This window comes from Brachypodium distachyon, chromosome 4 (genome assembly GCF_000005505.3).
Source record: "Brachypodium distachyon strain Bd21 chromosome 4, Brachypodium_distachyon_v3.0, whole genome shotgun sequence".
NCBI classification, from domain to species: domain Eukaryota; kingdom Viridiplantae; phylum Streptophyta; class Magnoliopsida; order Poales; family Poaceae; genus Brachypodium; species Brachypodium distachyon.
In genome coordinates this window covers 24,387,631-24,406,533 of record NC_016134.3, presented here as the reverse complement: position 1 = coordinate 24,406,533, position 18,903 = coordinate 24,387,631, and positions in this window count along the sequence as shown.

Sequence of the window (18,903 nt, the reverse complement as noted above, 5' to 3'; positions counted from 1 at the left end):
TCTTCTCCGGGGACGGCGAAACGCTACCCGACGGCACCATGGCCGCCGGCGAGCCCCCCAGGTAGCCTCCCCTCCCTTTCCTTCCTCCTCCCCCCCCCCCCCCCCCCCCGCGCCGGCGGCCGCCGTTTCCATGGCCGGCGGGCGGCCATGGCAGCCAAGCTCCATTTTTGGAGCTCCGGCTGCCGGCGAGCTCCGATTCTCGACCCCGAAGCTTCCCTCTCCCTTCCGATCTATCTCGCCGGCCTCCAATTTCTCTCCGAAGTTCCCCAATTTAAAAATTTTGAGCACCGGCTGTAGGCCAAAATGCGGCCTGCTCGTCGTCACCCGAAGCTTCCCTCTCCCTTGCGAGCTGTCTCTCCCTCCCGATCTTTCTCGCCGGCCTCCTATTTCTCTCCGAATGTCTCTAATTTCAAATTAACACCTTAATCCCCTTGTCAATGATTTGGCTAACTATTTTGCTTTGTTTGTTTTCTTGTGTATTGTGTTGTAGATCGAAAGACCGTTCTTGGATGTACGCCAAGGAAAGAATGAATGCTCAATAGATAACCGAATGGACGGTCGTTTTTGGAGTCGCGAAAGGTGATATGGAACGAAAAGGACTTGTGATGATGCGTTGTCCATGTCGCAAATGTGGAAACACATGCATGATGAAACCTGAGATGTTCAGATGCACGTGCTGGCATCGGGTTGATGTCGGTAGCGGTAGCGAAGATGATGATGTCCTGCGGTATGATCTGGCGAATGATTCCGAGGAAGAAACAAGAGTCGATGAGGAGGCTAATGTGGAAGGTGAAGGAGCTCCACGTGGCAGGATTGCCGAAATGCTAGATGACCCGTACCTACGGGAGCAGCTGGAGGACCCCGAAGATGACGCAGAGTCTGCTCAGGTCAAAAAATTGTTGGAGGACGCAAACACACCCTTGTATGATGGAGTTGGCGAAGAAAACAACGTGCTCGAAGTGATGCTCGAACTTTTGAGTCTAAAGGCAGCATCATGCGTGTCAGACAAGGGCTTCACGGACTTGTTGAGTTACCTTGCTTCGGTTTTTCCACAGCCAAACAAGTTGCCCAAGAGCACATACGAGGCGAAGAAGATTACATGTCCGCATGGATTAGATTGCGTGAAACATCATTCATGTCCAAACGCCTGTATGGTATACATTGGAGAGTACGAGAACCATGAGAGCTGCCACATATGCGGTGCATCAAGATAGAAGAAGAAAAATGCCAGAGCTGGCGAAGACGATGGGGAAGAAGTGATGAAGGGCAGGCCGGCAAAGACTGTCTGGTATCTTACGGCAGGTGGCCGAGTTGAGCGTTGGATGCAGAACGTTAAGGATGCGAGGTATCTTGTCTATCACGATCTGGTGCAGCCTGCATTCGATCCTGACGGGCACTACCGTGTGGAGGAAGCTGGGGTCCTAAGACACCCTGCCGATTGGACTCAGTGGAGGGACTTCGACACGGCATTTCCTGATTTCGGGGCAGAGCCCAGAAACCTGAGGCTCGGTCTCAGCACTGACGGGATAAATCCTTTCGAAAACATGAACAACAAGCACAGCACATGGCCAGTGATCTTGTTTGTCTACAATCTTCCTCCATGGTTAATCATGAAGAGAAAGTACATCCACATGTGCATGCTCATACAGGGTCCAAAGCAGCCGGGAGTTGACCTAAATGTGTATCTGCAGCTAATGAAGGATGAGCTGAAGCAGCTTTGGAACCCTGGCAGAGTGGTTTGGGATGCAAACAAGAGGGAGTACTTCACGATGAGAGCAGCGTTTCTGACCTGCATGCATGACTACACATGGCTACAAGGCTTGTACAAAGTGCGGGGAAAACACGACATCGGAGAAGTTGCCCGCTATCTCGCATGAAGTCTCACGACAACCATGTCATACTTCTTTGAAGCTTTCTGACTTCTTTGACGGCATCTTGTAGAAGTCAATCACCGTTAGACGATGCCAGATACTGAAGGATAGTATGATACAGGTTCTGTGCGAGCTCGAGATGTTCTTCCCTCCATCATTCTTCGATATCATGGTCCATCTAATGATCCACATATGCGATGAGATCTTGTCCCTAGGGCTCTCGTTCCTGCATAACATGTATGGCCCTGAACGATACAACGGGGTTCTGAAGCGCTATGTTCGTAACAGATCGCGTCCGGAAGGTAGCATCGTGGAAGGCTTTAGGGCAGAAGAGTGCACCGAGTTCTGCACGGATTGGTTGGCCGACCAGAAATCAATAAGTGTTCCCGAATCACGGCACAAGGGCAAGCTCGATGGCGAAGGTGGCTTTGGACATACATACCTTAATGTCTATGGAAGAGGAAGGGAAGCTGACTTTGAAAGAGCACATTTGGTTGTGTTCCAAACTGTCGATTGCTGCCGGCCTTATCAGGAAGTGCACGTGGAACAACTGCGAAATGAAAACCTTAAAAGAGGAGAAGTCTGGATCCACTGGGAGCACAATAAAATATTCGCAGCGTGGCCGAAGAATTATGGGTACGGCAGGGAGACGACCAATGTATCAGAAGAGACGGTTGCATGTTTGTCACGGGAACCTGCTTAAAACGTCTCTACTTGGCAATCATATGCGATCAACGGCTATAACTTCTACACCGCGTCTCAGGACCGTAAAAGCACGTATCAAAACAGTGGTGTAGTCATGACTTCTGAGACCGCGACCGACGACAACAGCAAAACCAAAGCGTTCTTCGGCGTTATCGAGGAGATCTGGGAATTGGAGTACTCGGTCACAAAGATCACAATGTTCCGTGTAAGATGGACCAAATGTGACAAAGAAGAAAGTCATAGGTTCACGACGATGGTGCTACCTCCATAGACGACCCGGCAAATAAAGGCCGCGTCATAGTAAGAAGAGGGAAAAGAAGCATTGTTGGATTGGACGGAGTTACTTCACAAAAAGACTACAAAGGTTTCCATGATCCGACGACCGCCGCAGATGACGAAGAAGCGGAACGCACGATATTAACGAGGAAAAGGAGAAGGAAAAGAAGAAGTGATGGGAGCGAGAGCGAGAAAATACCACAAAAAACTCTACCTCAGAAGCAGTTCTGCGAGGAGTCAAGTTATGACTTACTGAAGGAAGGAGAAGCACTAGTAGTCACATTGTAAAATGTACTCGTACTGAATCTTAATGCAAACTTTGTACTAAGTGAAATTATGTGCGATCGATGTACTTTTGTGTATGTATGTCAGTACATGGCTTTGTCACTCCCAAAAAACTAGACAAAATGCATGAATTTATTCATCAAACTTCAACATTTTGATTTCATCTATTGAATGTGACAAGTACATGTCCTAAAACACTCAAAAGGACAGGTTTTAAATTTTTTAAACGTTCCTATAATTTAAATTGGTACAATGCTCAAGAAGGATGGGAACACATCAGTAACGGTCGCATGGTTACACGCCCGTTACTGATGAGTATATGCAGACATGAGTAACGGGCGAGTAACAAGGCGCCCGTTACTGATGTGTTGTTGGGCATTTCTCATAGGCACTCATCAGTGGCGGTCGCGTTGTATCCCGACCATTATTGATGATTGAGGGAACATCAGTAACGGTCGCCGCCCTTATCCGCCCATTACTGATGATAGTTGGGTATATAAAGGAACACCTAGAAAATTTTAGAGTCATTCTCGCGTGCGCGTCCTCCCCTAACCCGAGAGACCACCAGTGGGCGCTTCCCTAACCCTAGCGAAGCGCTGCCGGATTTTCGTGACGCCACCGCCGTCGACCCCACGCTGCCCCGAGCCTGCCAACGGCCTTCTCGTCCTCGCCTCTGCGCCGTCTTCCTCCTCCACCCCGAGCCCACGCCTACCCGTCCTCGCCCGGAGCCCGCCGCCGACGGCCTCGTCGTCCTCGTCCCCGAGCCCGAGCGCCGCCACCCCGCGTCGTCCTCCTCCCGACCCCGCGTGCTCGTCCCCGAGCCCGAGTGCCGCCACCCCGCGTCGTCCTCCTCCCCGACCCCGCGTCCTCGTCCCCAAGCCTGAGCGCCACCACCCCACGCCGCCGTCTCCCTCCTCACCGAGCCCGCGCCGTCTCCCTCCTCCCCGAGCCACAGGTGCGTGCCTCTGCCTCCTTCTCCTCTGCCTCCCTCCCTCTCCTCTGATTTAGCTTGATTTAGGGTTAGGGTTAGGATTAGGATTTGTTGCTGTTAACTTAGGGTTAGGATTTGTTGCTGTTAATTTAGGGTTAGGATTTGTTGCTGTTAATTTAGGATTAGCATTGTAGTTTGTAGTAGTAGATAATTTATATCAAATTAGATGTACATTTCCCACCACACACCAGGGCATGTATACATTGTGAATTTGATATATTGAGTTAGATGGGCACACATATTGTAATAACTAATTTGTAACATGGATACATTTTATTTACCATTGTGAATTTTATATAGTATTGAGCTACAGAGGATCGTAGTGAGCACATTTTACATGATGTTTTAGGCATTGTAATATATAGCACACATGAGTATATCCATTTGATAATATATAGCACACATGGGTATATGCATTGTAGTTTTTTATACATGTAGTTTTTTATATGCTATACATGTAGTTTTTTGTATAGCGGTTTTATATGCTATTTTGGAGAATTGAGTAATGAATTGTGGGCCCGACCATCGTGTCGGGTCATTGGAGAAGGGGCCGGCCATCGTGCCGAGGGGGTACATATGCGGGTGGGTTTTTATGCAGGTTTCGATCTCCTAGTAGAGAAAATTTGCTAGTTTTTTAGCATAGGTCATGCCGAAATTTTCGGCCGATATATATATTAGATGGTTTTGATGGCATAGGTACGAAATGGGCAAGAGTAGCCAGAAACCAGTTCTTGATCGGGAGGAGGTAGATCGTGTCGATGAAGAGTCTTCATCGGGAGAGCAAATTGCCAGCTCTGGCTCAGGTAGCTCTCGTTCAGAAGAGCGCGACAACAAGCGATGGGTGGAAGAGAGTAACCCGCAACCTTTTGAAACTCCCGCTAAGAATCCAAGAAAGAAGACGCCGAGGGGGAGCCACAACTTGAAGGAGTTATGTTACGTGGTCACTCGGCACTCTGAGAGAGGCCGCCCGGAGTCACCTGAGAGGGCACAGAAGGCCTTCACAACGACCTGTGGAGCCGTTGCACGTAAGTATTGCAAGATCACCGACGAGTGGAGTGACATCTTCGAAGTCGTTAGAAACACGTGCATCGCGGACGTTGCAAGGAGGTTCCAAATCACTGACGAGTGGCGCGAGCAATTCCTAAGGGCCGTCAATATAGCAGTGCGTAATGGACTTGCTAATTGGAAAACCACCACTAGAAAGTGGATGGACAAACCCTACGAGATTATCAAGAAGAAATGGCCGTCGGTAACTGATGAGGCTGAATGGGAAAAATTCAAAAAGGAATCGTCTAACCCTGCCTTCATTGCGAAGAGTGAACGTATGAGGGCGTTGTGCTTTAGGAAGCCCTTGAACCACAGGCTAGGGAGTGCAGGGAAAGAGGGGAAGATGAAGGTCTGGCACAAGCAGGACCGAATTCTCGAGGCGGCAGGCAGGGTGCCTCCAGTGCATGACATGCCGGAGGACCAACGTGCTAGAGAATATGCACGTCAGCACATGACACCCGAGGAGTGGGCGGGCATTGAGCCAATGCAGCCGCCTGTTAAAAAATTTACGGTAAGGGTTCACGTGCATTTATTTATTTTTGGTGTTAATTATGACACTCTTGATCCATATAGACTCACGTCCTGTCTTATATGATAACAGGAAAATGCCCACAAATGGGAGTAGAGCAAGAGGTCAGAAACCTCAGACAACTCCGTGCAGAGCAAGAGGTGGGAGTCGGCTGTGACCTCCGGCTTGCAAAAGGCGGAGCACACGGGCCGTGTTCTAGGGGAAGGCGAAGGGGCCTGCTAGGATGATTATTTCCCGCCAGCTCCGAAGCGAAGCACGGTCCAGAAAAAGCTCCCCGCTTCTGCTGAAATAATAGAACAAGCTAAGGCGGAGGCGCGAGAGCAGGCATCTATCGTGTCTCAAGAGGTGTCGCGGGAGTGCAAGACGTCCATCATTTGGTGTCGGCATTGGCCAAAGACCACCCCGCCCTTGACACCATACTCGGGGGAGGAGTGGAAGGTTTGAGGAACCTCCTCCTCTTCCTCCTCTTCTCCTGCGAAAGAGCACCCCGATGAAGAGCAGCGCCGCCTCCGACACACGTATGGACGACGAAGACACCTACACCCCAGGTTACAGCCCGGCTCCTAGCATGGACAACCCCCCCGTTAGCCAACCGGACCCAAGCAAGGGCATCCGGGATAACGATCCGGGTCCGAGCGACAACATCCTTGTAAGCATACTTTTCAAACTCCTTTTCACTCCTTACCTTCATGAATAAAGATCTTACACACATATGCCTTCTTCTTGTTACGCGCAGACACCGGTGAACTGTCGTATCCATGTTGACAAGCCTGGGAAGCCTGTAGGCGCCATTGGCCGCCTGATGCCCAGACAATAACCGTCACTGGTGCACGGCATTCTTATGAACGACGCACAAGTGAGTGTGATGGTGGACTCCATTGTCGAGGAGCATCGGGATTATGCTATCCCGCTACCTCCGGAGGCAGGCGTGGATATCCTAGGAGGTTGTCCAAACTACCGCATTATGTGGCCTAGGAGCTTGGTATCTCTCTACAACCAGCGCCGGTCCTCTATGACTCCATCTCCCTCCACCCACAAAGGTACTTCTCATTCGCCGCTCGGCCTTTCCCCTAGGATACTTCCTCCTGTCGATGCCGGCGGAGATGAAGAGCGGGCAATGTCGATGCTTGCATAGCTCAAAGATAGCCAGACCACAGGGTCGGCACAGGCTGGAAACGTCCCTCCTACCTTCTCTCTCTTGGGTGCTGCTGAGTCCATGGGTGGCCGCAAGATCGATGACAAGTACAAGGCAAATGAGCAGAAGGCATGGGACAATAAGAGGAGGCATAAAAAGAGGGGGCGCGGCGGCAAGACCATCAAGGAGTCCTCCAATGTCACTCAAGATGAGATGCACTATCTGCCTGACATAACTGGAGTCTGAGAGGAAAATAGGCTTGACATTCTCATGAAGAACCCCCGTCAAGGCCAGAGATTCGAAGACGGATCCTATTTCGTGGCTAGGGAGTTTGACCGGGTGCTTATTTACTATCCTGGAAGATCGATGGTCACCGAAGATTCCCTGCGTGCCGTGTCCAGAGATATGCATGAGCTTCATCAGTTCTACATGCAAGCATCAGCTAGTTCTTAACAGCATGCCCAACAGATCAATGTTCGAATCCCAAAAGACTATGGCTTCTTTGAACAAGAAACCGGGAACATTCAGAAACATCCTATCACCTTTGGTGTGGAATTCAACGAACTGTTCCACCTCTTCAACCACCAAAAGCTTGATATCAACCTCTTAAGGCTGTGGTCTGCCTACCAAATAAGAGAACTGCGACGAATGGAGGTAAAAAAGTTAGCCATTCTAGACCCCACGATGTTCAACTACGGTGACATCGGTCTTGAGTCAGAAAAGGATGCCTCAAGAACCCTTCCATCTAAATACTTGGTGGCATGTCTCGAGAAATACGCGGACCACGACTTTATCCTCTTCTTACTTAATTTGGAGTAAGTTCAATTTTATATATGGAACCGTCTGTTTTTTCTAATTCAGTCTTTCTTATACACACTCCTCATTTGTTTGCCTTGGTCCGTGGTGTACTACTTCGATTCACTACTTTCGAAGAAGAGTGTTCGAGGTAGGTTCTGAAAACCCATCAAATCACTCATTAACACTGCCTGGAAAGTGGCGACCAGGGAAAAACTAGCTGGTAAAGGCTATAAAGACGAGCCTCACCACAACCACAGGTTCCCTTGCCAGTAACAGCCGTCCGGCAGTGTGTTTTGTGGCTACTACTGCTGTCACATCCTTATGGAGAATGCCAGCATGTTCAAACCTGAGTGGAAGGGGTCAGTCGCAGCGATGGAAGAGTACTGGCGGCCCCGAATGACAATGGGGCACCGACCTAAATGGGTCGTGTATAACATCCAAAGGGAGTTCGCCCATCTCATCAGCAATGAGGTCATTAAACCCAGTGAGGACTTCTACGAACGCGTGGAACAAGTGATGTTTAGGGTTCACCCACAATATTAGGACCTAGCTTGAAATGAGATACATTTGTATTCTTTATATGCTTCTATGAAATTTTGACACTTTGTAATTATGCTTCTATGAAATTTTGACACTTTTTAATCAATGTCGTGAAGTGAGATATTTTTGTATTCTTTATATGCTTTAAACGATGCGGCTTTATATATATTTGTATGGTTTAAATGATGTGATGTGATGCGCTGTGCTGTGATGTGATGCTGCTTTATATGTATTTTTATGTGCTGTGCTGTATATACAATCTGTGTTGTGCTGTATATACAATTCTGTGTATTTTCTGTGTATTTTCTGTGTATTTTCTGTGATTTTAATTATTTTTTTAAATACCGAAAATGTATCAGTGTCGGTCGCTCGACCGTTACTGATGATATATACATCAGTAAAGGTCGTGTCAGCCCGTCCGCCACTGATGTATATATACATCAGTAACGGTTACTGCGACCGTTACTGATGATACTCATCATCAGTAACACGAAGTTAGGAACGACGGCCCCGACAGTTAGTGATGTTGTTTTTCGACCGTTACTGATAATACTGGAGCAGTAGCATTTGGATCAGGGCTGCTGGAATGTTGGCGTTTCAGGGTGACGAAATGGATCGGAATCAGAATACTCATTTATTCGTATGGTCTAAATACGTACTCCCTCTTATGGAACGGAGGGAGTATGATGGAGGAGGAGATCGCTGGAATATTAAGCCGGAAGCAAGAAAATCTAATCCAGAGAGCGTTGAGGGCTTTGAGGCCGACAAAGGCGTGGAGATGTGCCAGCACTAGCAACCATATCTTGCCCTCCATGCTTTTCCCTGGCTACCAGTACCATACTCTGCAGCAATACCACGTACAGCTTAGCATAGCAATGGTCGTTTTGGTTGATGATGGACGCGCCACCACCACCGTTGCCACTTGGTTATAGCGTCACATCGTTATGGACACTTGGATGTGTTCATTTTCGTGTGGAAATTGTTGCACACATCAGTGCTTTGCTTGATTGCCAGTAGGACGAGTTTATGGGGGTATTTTGGGTAGAGATAAGTCATAAGTCCTTCAACTTTTGTTTTGCTCGGTCTAGCCTGCTTTATGTTTTCAGTTTTTTTTTAAGAAAGATGGTTTCAGTTTCGCTCGGTATAGTTTTAGGAACTAATTGTAGCGAAGAACCGTTTTGAGATGCTTTTAGACAACACTACTCTTATCTGTTTATCATAAGATTCTTAATTAATTGGAACCACGCATGCGTATAAGGAAAAAAGAGAAAAAAAAAGTCCACATAACCCTTTGACTAAGACTAGGCCAGGCCGGGCTAGCCTCAAGCCTCAGCTTCCTGCCTAAGCCCGGTCAAAAAGTCCGAAATGATTTAAAACTGTTTATTTTTGCAAAATAAGTATAACAATTTTATCCCAAAACATTTAATTTAAAATTTATTATAGCAAAAAGGCCTCTCTTTTCTTTGCCTGGGCTCGCGGAAACACAGACCGGACCAGGGTATGTCCACATCTACTTTGATCTGTATTTTTCTAACTTTACTTCAAACTATAAAACCGGGTATTTCATCGTCTCGCCAAAGTAAGAAAATAGTACCCCCTATAGCCCGTTTTTAGACCAACCTCTAAATCTTTAAAAGAAAAGTCTATGTTATCATTTAAGGCATGGAAGAATTATTTTTTTGTTTCACCCGTAAACGAAAGATGGAATTAATCGATATCTAAAAAAAGGATGGCACATTGTAGATCTCATACATGAATACCAGCCTGCTTTGTAGTAAGATTTCTAGATAAAATTTGACTTATATGAAGAATTTAGGCCTTCTTTGATTTAAAGGATTTCCATAGGAATTTTGACGGTTTGAAATCCTTAGGAATTTTTCCTATATTGGTCGTTTGATTCGTAGGATTGAATCCTATAGAATTTTTTCCTAAGGATTCATTTGTACTGCATTCCATACGAAATTTAAAATCCACTTCAACCTCTTGGAAGAAATCCTTTGATCCAATCAAACAAACTTTGGTGCAAAGAAAATCCTTAGAAGAAATCCTTTGATCCAATCAAACAAACTTTGGTGCGAAGAAAATCCTGTAGGGATCAAGTGAACATGACATTGCAATCCTTCATTTTTCATATTCCTTTGTTTTCCAATCCTATGAATAAAAGAGGCCCTTAATAACAAATGTCATTCTTACAAACATGCCCTTAATGTGGTTAGAATATATAAAAAAGTGTCAAATTCTGAATAGATTATGTATAGTTCTTAGCACACAAAATAAGAGTATTATGAGAGAATATACATCTTTTATTTTTTCCTTTTTAAATGCAGGTGAATGCAAATAAAGTTAATGTGTACTTGATATGATGGTGACTTGGTGGGTAAAATATAAATAAATAGTAAAATTACAACGAAAGAGAGGAAAGAAAATATTTAGAGAGTCTAAAAAGATACTACTCTATATATTTTGTAATAAAGGGATCGAATAAGTATACGTGTGGATGTTAAATACACACCAGAAATCTTCCAGGGAGTAAATTTAACTTTTCGCACATTGCTGTGCTTTCTGATCTATTTACACTTTGCTGTGTTTACTTTATCTGTTTAAGATATCAAGCTGTACTTAAGTGGTGTGGTCGGGGTGCTGCGCTCTTGATTATGTACTTCATTTGCAGGGTTGCAATGATGTAAAGATACATGTCTGCCACCATATCGATCATTCACAGCTTTATACACACATGGTGCTTGTTTAGAACTAAGAAAACACTACCAGGCCCGACCATTGTGACATTCATTATGTGGATCCAAACCTTGATTCCATGCTTTATTGCACGTATTAGTCTTACACATGCATCCTTTTGCCTAATGCGTTCCTCAAAAGTCAAGGTTTGCTGCATATGCAGGATTCAGTAGCTAATTTGTGAAAAAAAAACTTGAGTGCTTGCATCATACTCTCCTTTTCATAATATAAGCGTCCATTAAGGTCAAACAAACAAGGCCTAAGTTCTATTAAGAATTTTTTTGGCTGTTGAACTTTAACCATCTAGGGTGCAGCACTGCAACCACTTTGTCTAAAAGCACAACGCGTGTATTCCTCTCCATATGCTCGTTTTCACGGTTTAGGCTGCTCCCATTTTGCTCGCTGCTACTACGCCTTCTTTTTCTTTGGCTATTAAGCTGTTTTAGTTCGCCAGGTTATATCTTGTCTGTTCATGGATTCAGTGGGCAGTTTAAAAGGTTGTCTTGCTTGGGAGTCTCCATATTTATGCTTTTTAAAAATCACTCGATTAAAACGTGATCTATATGTCACGAATCATAACTACAAACAAGTATATTCGATTTTAGATCAGCCCCTGATTCACGTCCTGGCGCGGCAGAGTTCTTCCTGCCGCGGCAGAAAAACAAAACAGCAGAGAACTAGCGATTAGAGGAGATATGAAACACGATATTTTTTGTGGCAACGAGCTGCCTATGCCGTGACCTTTTTATTCCTTTATATGGGACTCAACAAGTTGATCGATTCCGCGTCCAACACGTCAGGAATCTGACCAACACGGCGCTACCCGATACAACTCGGTTTAGACTCCTAGTGGACACACTGGACACGTAATTCCTCCGAGAATCCGACTGTTATTGGAGTTCATCTTATACTACAATGAATCTCCTTGTTACAAAAACCACAATTGAAACTAATTGCAAATTGAGCTTAGATCTTACATTTGAAGACAACATTTGTAATTTCAATTTCATGTGATATAAACATCACGTTAAAAATCGTTTGCATTAAGGTTCTTTGTTTGAAACTTTGAAAGAATAGTCTTAATCTAGGGCATATGGCTGTTAGAGCAAGGTAGCTGATGGAAGCATCTAGTCAGGCAACCAGCAGCAAGAGGAGGGAGCATCACCAGTGCAACATAGCGCACGTCCCATCATGTACACCAAATCCAAGGAAGAAAGAACAAGAGAAGCTATTCCCCTGGGCCGCGCGATACATGCAGCTAGCTAGATGAGCTTGGATTCATGTGCTTGGCCAGCAAAAAAACATCAACATTCAACAGTTCAGACATGCTGCACTCCAACAAGCTGACAGGAACAGGACCAGCAGGTAAAAAAGCTCTTAAAGGCACGCAGAGCCACCGGCCAGGGGACTCTCAAACTCAAAGCTGGCTGGCTGGAGACTGGAGTAGGAGTAGCAAAAGCAAATTAAGGATCGAAAGCAGAGATGCAGGTGAAAGCATGGTTACAAGAATATATAACCACTCGAGTGCACGCGCGTACGTGCAGCGACAGCTTGGCCACCTGCGTTGGGATTCGTGCGGTTAAGCTTCGATCGTTGGAGCCAAAGCATATATGTCTACGGACTACTAGCTCCGACAACTGTGTGTCGGTCAACTTCGCTGCATAAGCCAGCTGCTGCTTAATCATGGCTACCAGTAGCTAGCAGCTGCGGTAAGCAAGGAGTAGTACTGGTAATAATGGGCCATCATGCCTGCTTACGGCCGCCTCTGCTCCGGCAGCATGAGCTCAGCTCACCTTGCGTTCTACTCCTGCTATATCGTACAGCCCAGGAATCGAGATGATACACGCTTTGCGTTTCGTCATGACCCTTAATTGATTCTTGTACGTAAATGTGTACACGTATACCTGCAGGTACCTTGCAAAGTTATTTCTGCATTTGAAATGCTGTTGTACACGTATACCTGCAGGTACCTTGCAAAGTCCGGTGGTGCGTCTCGAGCGTACTCCGGCTGCTCTCCTGTCCTCGTGCTAATCTAGAGGTGAGGCTCCACTTCGATCGGGGCTGACGACGGCTGCGTCCGCATGCGTCCTTATGAAGGTGTCATCATTGTGATTCTCCCGCTTCCCGCCCAGATGTTCAGGAGAAAACCCTAGATCTTGGTGTCCTGAATCGGACGATGGTGACACTTTCAGTGTCGTTTTCCCTCTCCAGGGCATCGTTTTGGAACACGTGCTGCATGGTGGGGTCTGGTCCTTTTCATCAATGCCAAGCCTAACATGTTGTAATGCTTCGATCATTCACCTGAAGATTGGTTGGTGGAAGACGACGACGGCTAATTCTGGAGCGTGAGCAGACGGCACACGAGAAGGATTTGCTAGACCGGTTGTGTTTTCGTGGTCTCCGAATTAGATGTTAGGCGGTGGTTTGCGGTCAGGACATGCGGCTCCGATAATGACCCCCCTTTCATTAGGCTTGTAGGCATAGTTTGATGCATTTGACTTGTTTGATCGAGTTTTGTCAGTGTTCCTAATAAATCAATAAAATGTGACTGTCTGCGTAGACACCGGGGTTCATCCTCCTTTCAAAAAAAAAAAACTTGTACTGGTTGATGACATGACTGAGAAGAGAAGAGAACCAACAACATATATGCAGAGAGCGCAGAGTGCTGCACTTGTACTCGCGAGAGGTTAGCAACTAGCTAGCACACAGTTTCTAGCTTACATTCCCCATCAGATTGACTGAAATGGCAAGCAATTCAGACAATTAATTCCTGCTCTGTTGGGTGTATCGGCCGTGCACGCCTCTCCATCGATCAATTGAATTGTACTACATGCTAGTCGGCGTATACTCATAAGATTGATGATGGTATCCGGGTACACGTAATTATAGGATCAAGTACCGCTGACAGACGATTTGACGCTTCATACCAAAGCTTTCGTTGCAGATATTTGTTTTCTTATTAGTCCGTACGTCAATATTTTGACGAGCTTTAGTTTGTCGTCTTCAGTTGGGCCAATAAAAGTGGGTCACCGTCACGTATATACGATGAGTGTTATGAGTGAGAAAATTATGTCAGTTCCTGCAATGAGTAGGTGAGTATTGGTATATTATGCCCCTCAAAAAATATATTGGTATAGTCGGTATGATCGTTGAGGTAAGTCAAAAGACGATTGGTCCCGTGAAAACCATCGATCGTTGAGGTAAGTCAAAAGACGGTTGGTTCCGTGAAAACCGTCTTTACGGTCAAACTATAATATGTGTAGCCATCGTAAAATGTTTAAACAATATTTTTTTTCTGCATATGTTAAGGAAATTATGTTTTAAATATATTCAAAATTTCAAGTCAAAACTCAATTTGTTTTTAGCAGTAGATCAAAAAACAAATTCAGAATGGGTAGTGGTTCTTCGTTGTTTTGGCGTTATTCATTTTATATATTGCTCTTTTTAATTTTTTTCAAATGCAATTGAGTTTCAACTTGAAATTTTGCAAGTTTGTAGAAAACCACACCTTCAACACATTGAATTTTTGTACTTAGTCCGTCCAACAAAGGATGTCTTAGTTTTGACTAAATTTGAATGCATCTATACACTAAGTCATGTCTAGATACATCCAAATTTTGACAAATTTGAGACATCTTTTGTTGGACGAAGGGAGTAGAGTTTTTTCTGAAACTTTTAAACATGATTTCTATGTTGTAAAAAATACATGCGAAAATATTTCCATCAGAAAATTACAACATTATATGAAGTTTACATTGTAAGGGGGGTTTTCACTTGATATAATGTATAGTGGAGAGGAAATTGCATGCGCGATCCATAAACTTGGCAGTGATGTTCACTTTCATCCATAAACACACGGATTTGAAAAACGGCCCCTTAAACTCTGGCCCCTTAAACTATGATATAATGTATAATCCAAATTGACGAATTCAGGCTAAATTAGGCTACTCTGGCATCTGATTTGGCTTGGGGAGGGGGGGGGGGTCTTCTTTGCAAATTTGCTGCCGCTGTTTTCTTTCATTGAACTCCCGGTATTTTTTGTCCTATAACCCGCGGTCCAGGCAGCGCTACGAATTTCTGAGGTTAGGGTTAGGGATTTAAGCTGCGGGATAGAACCTATATTTTTCCAGGAGGGCAACGCAAGATTCCCGAAGCCACAACTTTGCAAAATGACCCCCCCCCCGAGAGGCACGTCAGATGTCAGCGTGGTCTAATTTGGTCCGAAATTGTCATTTTGGACTAAAATGACCCAACTTGTCAAGTTTAAGGAGCCGTTTTTCAAATCCGTGAGTTTATGGATGAAAGTAAACATCGCTGCCAAGTTTAAGGATCTCTAATGCAATTTTCTCTATAGTGGAAAATAATACACGTAAAGAAAAAAAAGAATTTAATTACCACACAATTGACTACAAATTTGGATGTCCTGTAACTATAATGTGTGTCCCAAATATGCACTTTCATACTATTGGGACTAACTTATTGACACTTTCATACTCGTTGTTCAATGCTCGTTCCTTTTCAAAAAAACGGCGTAGACACATTTCGAGGTTCAACTATAACCAACAATTAGACCAATGATATGTATATTATGTGGTACACATTTTTTATCATTGAATTTATATTGCAAAAGGTTGGAATGTCCAGATGCGTCATGTGTTGCCTCGAAGGATAGGAATATATGGCATCCGAACCTCTGGAATGAACGACACGTGGGTTAATTAATCAACCATGCATCTCTTAGATTGCTTAGGAGATTCCTGTTGGATCTATTTGTCCTTTTGAAAAGAGAGATCCAGAGGAACTGGCGAAATGATGGCACCGGAAGAGAATAATTAACACTTCTTTGCCGGTCCGAATTCAAAGGGGAGAATGATTCTGATTACCTGGTGGGAAGCATGCAGCACAGCACGCATCGGAGCATCTAGTACCTGGGTTTTATTTCCACCGGCCAACCTGATGTGATCATATTCACATCTCAATTCCGGCATTATTCCTCTCTTAGTCTCTTGACACATTGCAGTAATACAAAACGGTCTTTATGTAAAGGCACATCAGTAACGGGTCCGGCGCGACCGTTACTGATGAACAACATCAGCGTCGGTCGCGGCCGCGACCGTTACTGATGAACAGAACGGGGTCTGCCCGTCCCCGCCCAGCCATACATCAGTGGCGGTCGCGCGAGGCGACCGCCACTGATGAATCATCATACCTCGCGAGAGACATCAGTGGCGGTCGATTAAGAGATGACCGCCGATGATGAACCACGCATCAGTAATGGTCGCGTTACAGTAACGGTCGCCCAAGTTCCGACCGCCACTGATGATTGTCGCGTTTTAAGTACGTGGGGCAGAGCCGCAGCTAGTCGTGTTGCGCGTCGTAACGGACCACTGCGGCCCTTCTTCCCCAGCGATAGCGAAGCGCTGGCCGAAGGCGCCATGGCCGCCGGCGAGCCCACCAGGTAGCGCCTCCTCCCTCTCCCTTCCTCCTCTTCCCCCCCCCCCCACCCTGTGCCGGCGGCCGCCATCTCCATGGCCGGCGAGCTCCGATCTTCGAGCCCGAAGCTTCCCTCTCCCTTGCGAGCTCTCTCTCCCTCCCGATCTGTCTCGCCGGCCTCCAATTTATCTCCGAATTTTCCCAATTTCAAATTTTTGAGCTCCGGTCGCTGGCCAAAATGCGGCCTCCTCGTCATCGCCCGGAGCTTCCCTCTCCCTTGCGAGCTCTCTCTCCATCCCGATCTTTCTCGCCGGCTTCCCATTTCTCTCTGAATGTATCTAATTTCAAATTTTTAGTTAGCCCCGGTTAATTAACACCTTAATCCCCTTGTCAATGATTAGGCTAACTATTTTGCTTTGTGTGTTTTCTTATGTATTGTGTTGTAGATCGAAGGACCGTTCTTGGATGTACGTCAAGGAAAGAATCAATGCTCGATGGATAACCAAATGAACGGTCTTTTTTGGAGTCGCGAAATGTGATATGGAACGAAAAGGACTTGTGAAGATGCGTTGTCCATGTCGCAAATGTGGAAACACATGCATGATGAAGCCTGAAGATGTTCAGATGCACATGCTGGCATCGGGTTTTGTGGAAGGTTATTCTCGCTGGACTTGTCACGGGGAGGATGAGGTTGATGTCGGTAGCGGTAGCAAAAATGTTGATGTCCTGCGGTATAATCTGGCAAATGATTCCGATGAAGAAACAAGGGTCGATGAGGAGGCTAATATGGAAGGTGAAGGAGCTCCACGTGGCAGGATTGCCGAAATGTTAGATGACCCGTACCTACGGAACCAGAGCTGGAGGACCCCGAAGATGAGGCAGAGTCTGCTCAGTTCAAAAAATTGTTGGAGGACGCAAACAAACCCTTTTATGATGGAGCTGGCGAAGAAAACAACGTGCTCGAAGTGACGCTCGAACTTTTGAGGCTGAAGGCAGCATCATGCTGGTCAGACAAGGGCTTTACGGACTTGTTGAGTTACCTTGCTTCGGTTTTTCCACAACCAAACAAGTTGCCCAAGAGCACATACGAGGCGAAGAAGATTACATGCCCGTTTGGATTAGATTGCGTGAAACATCATCATGTCCAAACGACTGCATGGTATACATTGGAGAGTACGAGAACCATGAGAGCTGCCACATATATGGTGCATCGAGATACAAGAAGAAAAACGCCAGAGGTGGCGAAGATGATGGGGAAGAAGTGATGAAGGGCAGGCCGGCAAAGACTGTCTGGTATCTTACGGCAGGTGGCCGAGTTGAGCGTGGGATACAGAACGTTAAGGACGCGAGGTATCTCGTCTATCACGATCCGGCGCAGGTTGCATTCGATCCTGACGGGCACTACCGTGTGGAGGAAGCTGGGGTCTTAAGACACCCTGCCGATTGGACTCAGTGGAGGAACTTTGACACGGCATTTCCAGATTTCGGGGCAGAGCCCAGAAACCTGAGGCTTGGTCTCAGCACTGAGGGGATAAATCCTATCGGAAACATGAACAACACATGGCCAGTGATCTTGTTTGTCTACAGCCTTCCTCCATAGTTAATCATGAAGAGAAAGTACATCCACATGTGCATGCTCATACAGGGTCCAAAGCAGCCGGGAGCTGACCTAAATGTATATCTGCAGCTAGTGAAGGATGAGCTGAAGCAGCTTTGGAACCATGGCAGAGTGGTTTGGGACGCAAACAGGAGGAAGTACTTCACGATGAGAGCAACGCTTCTGACCTGCGTGCATGACTACCTTGCGAATCGAAATACTTCTTGCCAGGTGACACATGGCTACAAGACCTGTACAAAGTGCGGGGAAAACACGGCATCAGAGAAGTTGCCCGCTTCATCCAAAATTGTTTACATGGGCCACCGAAAGCGGTTGGATGCTAAAGACCCTTGAAGGGATGACAAGGAAAGGTTTAATGGGAAGACGGAGCACGGGATAGCGCGGAAGGAGAAGTTTGGTATGCAAATCCTCGAAATTGTGAACGATCTTGAAATTGTCCCGGAAAGATTGCTGCGAAGAAATATAAGAAACTTGAAGACGTCGTGTGGAAAAGGAGGTCCGTATTCTGGGACCTGGAGTACTGGGCACATTTAGAATGCCGCCATAGCATAGATGTCATGCACGTGGAGAAAAATGTATGCGACAACGTGCTGGGGTTGCTGATGAACATTTCAGAGAAGACGAAAGATGGACCCAATGCACGGAAGGACCTAGAACTCATGTCTATCAGAAGAGAGTTGTGGGGCAAAGATCAAGTGTCGGCAGCCGACAAGAATGGTTTCGTGACGGTGACCACGCGGTGTCGTCTTGCATGTTACAACCTGTACAAAGACAAGTTGCATAGGATGTGTCAGTGCCTGCAGGGCATTAAAGTCTCATCGAACTACTCATCGAGCATCAAGCATCTAGTTGACATGAAGAGTCACAAGCTATCTGGCATGAAGTCTCATGACAACCATGTCATACTCACTCAGTTACTTCCAGTCGCAATCAGAGGTA